At 42.5% G+C, this 8,684-nt stretch overlaps 2 long non-coding RNA genes across 5 annotated transcripts in view; one reads left to right on the top strand and one right to left on the bottom strand.

Moving 5' to 3' along the window:
* The first annotated feature begins 4,687 nt into the window (after positions 1 to 4,687).
* LOC308410942 lies at positions 4,688 to 6,163 on the top strand. Its single transcript, XR_013974309.1, has 3 exons — positions 4,688 to 5,024; positions 5,762 to 5,942; positions 6,041 to 6,163. It is a non-coding gene; the product is annotated as an uncharacterized lncRNA (long non-coding RNA).
* A 788-nt stretch (positions 6,164 to 6,951) lies between these two features.
* Positions 6,952 to 8,684, bottom strand: part of LOC308412296 — a 7,895-nt gene continuing 6,162 nt past the window's right edge. For all 4 annotated transcript variants that reach the window (XR_013974553.1, XR_013974554.1, XR_013974555.1 and 1 more), the window contains 2 exons: positions 8,385 to 8,442; positions 6,952 to 7,438 (listed from right to left, as the gene is read on the bottom strand). This is a non-coding gene — a long non-coding RNA (uncharacterized lncRNA). The remainder of the gene's footprint in view (positions 7,439 to 8,384; positions 8,443 to 8,684) is intronic.

Raw genomic sequence — 8,684 nt, 5'->3', positions numbered from 1 at the left:
GACAAGCGTCTCTATCGCCCCCTTATGTCCGGCTGCAGTATAGGACATAAGCCCCGCCCTCTCCATGAGACTGGAATCAAACCAGCACACAAACATTTTCATATCAGGCTAATTTGTGTTCAAGGATCTCCTTTGTCATAAGTGTGATTTGAATTACTGTGTTGATGCTGTAAGAACGATGTCATCACCAATGTTCGCTCTAATTTTTCACGTGTGTGAGCGAACACACTAACTCCCTGAGCGTCCCTTGGACCACTGTGACCGACAGCAGACATGTGCACTGTGGTCACCTGTGTAGTATGTTAACACTATTAGAAGTAAAAATAACCTGAACTCCCATTTTGAAAACACAACTTTATGTATATAAAGTATATATATATATATATATATATACATATATATATATATATATATATATACACATATATATTAGGGGTGCAACGATACAGGTTCGGTTCGATACTTTGGTGTCACCGTTCGATATTTTTTCGATACAAAAAAATGTTCATGCCTTTTTAATTTGTCATTTATTAAATTTTCACGGCACATTCTGCACCACATCTCTGTGCGTTCATCATTTGTTTGAAGCCAGCTCACCTCCTGCAACCACTTTTCCGAGTATACGCGCTTCTTTTGTGGTTCGGACTCCTGACATTTCTTTGGAGGTGGAGGAACACCAAAGTAATTGCTTAAAGGAGCTTCTTCGACATCTTTAAGAGTTCTAAACAAATGTCTGTCCTCCTCCTGAAAATCTTATGTACGCAAACACGCGTTGCAACTTCTTATCTTGTGCACGTTTTTTATTTTGACAGCGAATGCGCACCTGCGGACCACTTATGTGCAGCCCTGGTTATTTAGCTCGTCATATTGCAGCCACAGAAATTCTTTTGTCCATGAAACCATAAAGCTGCACTTTCTTTTTGCCTTATAGTCTGATTTGTCATAACTTCTCCGTTTTGTGGTAAGCTTTTCTTTGGCTGTCACTTCTTCACCCTGACCTGTCTTATTTGGCTCAGCAGAACTGAAATATATATCCTGCTGCTTTTACACACGGACTCACATAAGCTCAGCGATTCTCTGCGCGATCAACCTCTCACATGTTTAAGCTGCGGGAGATTTCACTTGTCATGTTTGCATAGTAAGCTAACGATTGATAAGACAATGTCAGAGGAATTGGTGCACCAATTATCATCACTCACAGATCAGTGCTGTCGCTCTCTATACACAGTTCGCGCGATTGCAAAGTGAAAGCAAAAAACAAGCGCAAATTCAAACGCGATTTCAATATGTCACATAATGACAGTGGCTCACCGATGCCAATGACATAATTACCCAGCTACATTTCCGAAAGAATGCAAAAGCATTGACATATATTTTTCCTTCCTACGATAGGCCGACGGGCAGGGCAGAGATAGATTTTGGTAGCCCGACTGGAAAAATCGCTAGCCCTGGGACGTCGAGGAACTGACCTGAAAGATAGGATCATGGCCAAGCTTGAAACCTGGACCCCCCGTAGCCGGTTACCAAGATTACGTGAAGTACCCTCAGAAGGTCTGCTAGATGATGTTAATGCAGCACTACGGACGATACCTACAACCACGATTACCGACACTAACAAGCTGATCTACAATATGGCAACAGTGATCATTGAGATGCTTGGCTACAAGTTGAACAGCCACAAGGGGCAGTACTCTCCATGGAGAAGGAGGCTAGAGGCTAAGATCAAGGTAGCACGAAGCCAACTATCGGAGTTGCAGAAAGGCGCGATGAGGAAGGTGCCTAAGAAGTACAGGAAGCTGTCCAAGCAACGACTCACAGCCTTGGCCAGCCGCTTGAAGAGGTACACCAGAGAGATAGAAGGCAAGAACCAGCCAAGGTGTACTCTCAGTGGCAGGGGAACAATATGAGAACACCAAGGCTGCGGGCAGAACAATACTGGAAGAGCATATGGGAGAAGGACGCAACCCATAAAGGCAATGCTCAGTGGCTAGTGGATCTGAGGGCAGACCACAGCGACCTCCCCGAACAGGGTCCAGTAACCATCACAGTGGCAGATATCTCCAGTATGAAGAGTTGGACAGCACCAGGCCCTGACATGGTTCACGCCTACTGGCTGAAGAAGCTGACTGCACTCCACGAGCACCTGGCAGCACAAATGAACCAGCTGCTAGTTGACAAACAAAACCCTTGCTGCACTGAAGCTGGCACGTTCCCTGAGTTTTTGCACAATCTTGCTGGAAACATTATGGGTACCAGGTCCGAGCATTCCTAGATGAACAGTTTCCCTGAAAGTGGATTGGTCGTCGTGGGCCAGTTGAATGGCCCCCAAGGTCTCCCGCTCTGACCCCCTTAGACTTTTATCTTTGGGGTCATCTGAAGGCAATTGACTATGGTGTGAAGATACAAGATGTGCAGCACCTGAAACTACGGATACTGGATGCCTGTGCTGGCATTTCTCCTGCGGTGTTGCTATCAGTGTGTGAAGAGTGGGAGAAGAGGGTTGCATTGACAATCCAACACAATGGGCAGCACATTGCACACATTTTATAAGTGGTCAGAAACTTGTAAATAACTCATGAAAGAATAAAGTTACGTTGAAACCAAGCACACCATTGTTTTTCTTGTGACATTACCAATAAGTTTGATGTGTCACATGGCCCTCTTCCTATTGAAAAAACAAAAGTTATATCCAAGATGGCCGACTTCTAAATGGCCACCATGGTCGCCACCCATCTTGAGGAGTTTGCCCCCTCACATATACTAATCTGCCACAAACAGGACTTTAATATCACCAACCATTCCCATGTTATTACGGTGTATCCATATAAATGGTCCACCCTGTAGAAGGAAAGTGGAAGACAATAGATGGATGAAGTACTGAGAGCACTCTTCTCACCCACAGACTGTTTGTTATAGCAGTCACAGTCTATAAATGATATTCAGGTTTTTGATAACACAGCTGATGTACACAAAAAGAAAATAGCAAAGTCAAATATTTATGTGTTGAAACCAAAACGATGGTATTTAATGTGCTCATTTCAAATGTGTTTAATGTTTCCACTGTAGACATTTTCAGCAGTGACTATCTATTTCTGAGTTTGGTTTAGATATTCAGGTTGAAAAGCAATCTGAATGATTCTTAATGAAGTGTTGTTCACATGTGTGCAGTACTCTGAGCGTCTTACACCTTTTGAGAATAATATGAAGAATGGTCAAAGGAGCTTGCAAAGAAAAGCGTCTGGACTTCTTTAAGTTGCTTGAAGACGTTTCACCTCTCATCCGAGAAGCTTCTTCAGTTCTAAGGTCAAATGGTGGAGAGTCCCAGATATAAACCTAGTGGGAGTTTCCCCCCACAGAGGGACAAAAGGACCCCTGATGATCCTCTAATCGCCTGAGCCAAGGTGTGAAACTGGGTGTGGGTCCCAATCAGCCAGGGTTTCGGGTGTGTTCATTGTGAAACCTGGCCCCACCTTATCATGCGAATTCCTGAGGTCAGATGGCCCAGGATGTGAGTGGGCGTTAAGGCGTCTGGGAAGGGATCTCAAAACTGGATTATAGATGGCAGAGAGTTGGTGTCGTAAGCCCCGCCTCTGTTCAAAGATGGTCGCTCACAGTGGACATAGATGCTTCTTTCACTCCTCTTTCAAACCATCTGTCCTCTCTGTCCAAAATGTGAACATTGGCATCCTCAAAGAGTGACCTTTATCCTTAAGATGCAGATGGACTGCTGAGTCTTGTCCTGTGGAGGTGGCTCTTCTGTGTTGTGCCATGCGCTTGTGAAGTGGCTGTTTGGTCTCTCCAATGTACAGGTCTGAGCATTCCTCGCTGCACTGTACAGCATACACCACATTGTTAAGTTTGTGTTTTGGAGTTTTGTCTTTGGGATGAACCAGTTTTTGTCTGAGCGTGTTGCTGGGTCTGAAATACACTGGGATGTCATGCTTGGAGAAAACTCTCCTGAGTTTCTCTGGTACACCGGCTACATAGGGGATGACAATGTTGTTGCGTCTGTCCTTCTTATCCTCCCTCGCTGGTGTCTGGTCTTCTTTTCTCTGCCTCTTTGCTGACTTTAAGAACGCCCATTTAGGATAGCCGCACGTTTTGAGTGCTTCCTTTACATGTGTGTGTTCCTTCTTTTTCCTTCAGGCTTAGAGGGAACACGTTCTGCCCGGTGGTGTAGGGTCCTAATTACTCCAAGTTTGTGTTCCAGAGGGTGATGGGAGTCAAAGAGGAGGTACTGGTCCGTGTGTGTGGGCTTCCGGTAAACTTCGATGTTGAGGTTGCCGTTCTCTTCAATGTGCACAGTGCAGTCCAGGAAAGGCAAACAGTCGTCCTTTGTGTCTTCCCTGGTGAACTTGATGTTTTTATCCACAGAGTTAATGTTGGACAGAGAGGACAGATGGTTTGAAAGAGGAGTGAAAGAAGCATCTATGTCCACTGTGAGCGACCATCTTTGAACAGAGGCGGTGGTTTATGACACCAACTGTCTGCCATCTATAATCCCAACACGTTCTCATTCCCAACTCGTCAAACGTGTGACGCATGGTCAGGCTCCCTCTGCTTCACTTATGGACGCGCAGGGTACCCCCCTCGCGTCGGGAATTGACGTGAAGGGTCCTCCGATTGAAGAGATTGCCGCGGAAGTGCCTGTTGTCGGTATATTTAGACATTTTCCAAATCACATTGTAGTGACGTATACAGAACACAATAAATTATATAATGTAAACAACTACCTGAAAAACAGGTAGAACGATACTTTTGTATGGTTTATTGCATTTACAGAGGGAGTGATGTATGCTGGGTAATGGCACAGCTAGCTACTGGGTTTATTCACCCGCTTCGGCTGTTATCAGTCCATACAATGGGCGTTATTAGCACAAATCAGTCCCATAGATATGGGCCATCTCCTGCTAGATTGTTCAGAAGGTTGTTCTCATCCATCCAGATGGAGGATCACTAACAGGAGCGTGGAAGACTCCAGAATCCACTCTGGCTGGAATCCGGTGGATATGCAGTGTGTACAGGTAAGACCATTTAAACGGACAGCATTTATAGAATGACCATTAAACGTCAGCGAGTGTCAGTAATGTTAATGTGGTTATGTTAGTAATACACAGAGTGCTAATATAACAGCTTTAAGATGCATTTGTAGATATTATTACGTGTTTTACCATTGATCCGTTAGGTTTCATAGCGAGACACATGAAGTGTGGTAGGATCAGTTTGTAACTTCCTCCCTCTTCCTTGGAATGCATAAAGGAGGAGGAGCACCACTTCTGTGGCAGCGCTGACATGACTGAACTGTGATGTTTGATGTGTGTTGGCGCAGTAATAAATAGCTTGATCACAGCTCTTTCTGTGTTGCAGACTTTATTTTAAAGATTCCATGACACCCCCCCCCCCTCCCACTGTGAACATGAATTGAATATTCAGAAGACATTTGTTTAAATAGTTCTACAAATCTGAGCTGTTGGTGTGTCCTTGGATTGTGTGGTAATAATATTAGAGCCTGCAATCTTTCTTACTGAATCTCTACTATGAGTCATGTTACCTGAGATTAATTCTATGTTTACCTGTCAGCCTGGACGAATGTGCTGTGTGAAGGAAATTAAATTAAAACAGATCTGAACTGTGTACATTTAAGGAACCTGTTCATATTTAATATGAACCAGTGATTTTTTTTGATTGCTGATTCCAAGAGAGTCTTTGTGGAAATCCTGTTTGGCTTTTTGTTATTTTAATTCTCTTCTCTGTTTTCCAGAACAGTTCTCCACAGTCGCTGTCCACATGGGTCAGTGGGACCAAGAAGCACTCTGCTAATGTGTGGACTCTGACCAGCAACATCCAGCAAGACCCAGACAGCGTTTTCTATCTCCCAGCTGGAGTTTTTGTTTGTCAGTGACTGGAGAGGCAGATTTTTGTTGAGCTTCACACTTGCAGAGGTAAGTCAGTTTGCAGAGATCCCTCCCACCCTGGCTTTTATGTGCTAGATTTCTTATCTGAAACAGTAATATTTCAGTGACTGCTGCTTATACCACAGGTTAATACACTCTACTGATCCCTGATGGGAGAATCATCAATTTTGGCAACAAAGAAGCCTGGTGGACGTTTGTTTACAGTCTGATGATGGGACATCATGCTCTGCATCTTCAAAGTTTGTCTCTTGATTATTATTCATACCCAGTAATGTGAAGTATGCTTATATCTACTATAACTGAACCAAAGAGTCATTCAGGACTGTAAAACGTGAACTACAGAACCCAGAGTCTTCATCATTAAATCTCTGGTTGCTTCATTTTTCTATCCTATATCAGACACTTTAAGGTTAGGTTAGGTAAAGTTGCATTCTCATGGTGAGGCAAAATGCTTTATGTGTGTGTGTGCGTGTCATGAACGGCTATAAAAGGCCTATAATTAAAGAACAAAGCGGGGTTTGAGTCCGAGTTGCGGCAGACGGTCACTACTTGTAAATGGAACGCAGCCTTCCTGCGGCGGACAGCTAATAACAGGAATCGGACGCGGTCCACCCAAGTCCACAGCAACCACCATAGCAACCGCCTAGCATGACCTTAAAAACATTTTCTGTCTTCATAACTATCAAAAACGTGAAATGATTTGCAAAGTGTGAAAGTGTTACAGCTGCAGAGAGCTATGGCGGCATCTTTGGAAGCTGTTTACATAGCTAATAATATACGATGTAACCATGGAGACAGTCACGTGAGCTAGCGGTGCACGTTTACTACAGTGAATAAGGTGATTGCGTGCACAGCGTCCACACGCTGCAGAGGGTAAAGACATTACTTCAATATTGTTTTATATTGATATATATTTGCCTTCTGTTGACCATCACCTCAGGTTCACCATCACAGTTTCAGCAGACAGATGCACACTGTCTAAATATGAACACATTCAAAAACTCATGTCTCAGAAATAAGCACAGCTGTTCATGTTTGTCATTAGAGTTTTATTTGTAAGAAAATTATGAACTTCATATTGTGCATCAAATAAAAGAACATTTTACAACTCTGAGTCAACAGAAACAGGTAACAGAAATTTCTCTAATGTAGACGTGTACAGTGTAGTGTAAGCATTAAAAGATCATAAAGGAAACACTAACATTTATGTGAAACTAATTGTAATAAAAAAAATGAACAGGTGGTTTATAGATGTAAAAGAAAGAATCTGAAAACAACACTTTTTTGGTCTAAGTGATCAAAGTAGAAAACAGAACTGATGTTCAAAAACAAACCGTAGCTGCACTAATATTACACATCTCCATTGTTGTGGTGAACAGACATGTTGCTTTTAAAACCACATGCAGTGTGTGACCGTGACTGTTCACTGAGACCATGAACGCCACTTCGCTGAAGCCTTCGCCTTCTTCTTCTTCTTCTTCTTCTAAATTGGAAGCAGAAGGAGCACGAGCTGCTTTGATCTACTGAAAGGAAAAAGCAGAACATCTGAGCTGAAACCAGTCAGCTGAAATCATTAAGACAGGAACAATCATTCAATGCAGTGTCTCACGTATCTTAGCCTGTTACAACTGTTGATACAAGCTAAATACGGTTAACACACAGTGTCAGGGAGCTCCAGTGTGGGAACTAGTGGCTTTACGTTTGTAGTCATTTAACTTTCATCCCTTCATTCATTTAATTCAGGAGGAAGAAATGTCAGGTGGGTGCAGGCTGGTTACATGCATTTGGTCCCATGCTGTCTTTAACTAAATGACTTGGTTCACTTTATGGCTGGGCTGTATGTGGGGTTATATCATGTTATTTGGGCAGGAGTTCCTGTCCTCTGTTAGACTTATAAAGTTTCTCCATAAGTAGAGTTTCTAACTCTTCTAGCACATCTGTGGCTGACAGCTTTTTGGTGGCTCTTTTTACCCCACACTGGTTGTGAGTGTGTAAATAGCCCCACTAGTTCTTTTGGGTTGCAGTTAACTTGGGAGGAAGAGGTAGGTCTGCCATGACTAGATGAATAACAATTATCTGGGATACATAAATTTCATAATGCATGCATATATCTCTATAAACCTGCCTGAGGGCTGCCATTTTTACATTCAGTTATTTCTTTGTTGAATCTAAATAATGAATGTGTTACAGTTAAACTGACACTGATCAGTGTAAATGGCTCATTGGTACACAGAAACCTTTAAATTAAACACTATCACCTGATATCGAGTGTCAAACCATATCAAAGCTGTAAAAGATGTTTACAGTCAGAATTTATAAAACTATGATTGTAAATAAATTCAAACAAGTGAGCTTTTCTCTTTGTGCTGAATATCAACACTGTGGTTTCTTAGACTGTAAGCTTTACTTTAGCACAACCACTTGTAGAAGCTGCCACTCCAAATGTCTTTGATAACAAGACAAAAATACCTTTTCAGTCCACGGCCTGAAGTTCTTCTCTGACATCTTCTGCCATCAGCTTTGTCTGCTGGTTTGAAGACAATAAACCACAAAAAGATAATTTAGTCACTTTGTCTGCATCATGCAGCTCGAATGTGTCGTGTAACGATGTTGAATAGCCGTCATTATCCCTCTGCTGTGTCAGTAGGATTGTACTGTACAGCATCTCATTGATATGTGAGGAATGCTAATGTAACACGATAACAGACTTACATCATTAAAACATAAAGTGCAGGAGATATTTAGATATTTTTATATTTATATTACATT

This window comes from Rhamphochromis sp. 'chilingali' (genome assembly GCF_963969265.1).
Source record: "Rhamphochromis sp. 'chilingali' genome assembly, chromosome: 15".
NCBI lineage: Eukaryota > Metazoa > Chordata > Actinopteri > Cichliformes > Cichlidae > Rhamphochromis > Rhamphochromis sp. 'chilingali'.
The sequence above is the reverse complement of the archived record's forward strand: the minus strand, read 5'-3'. Positions and strand labels throughout refer to the sequence as shown.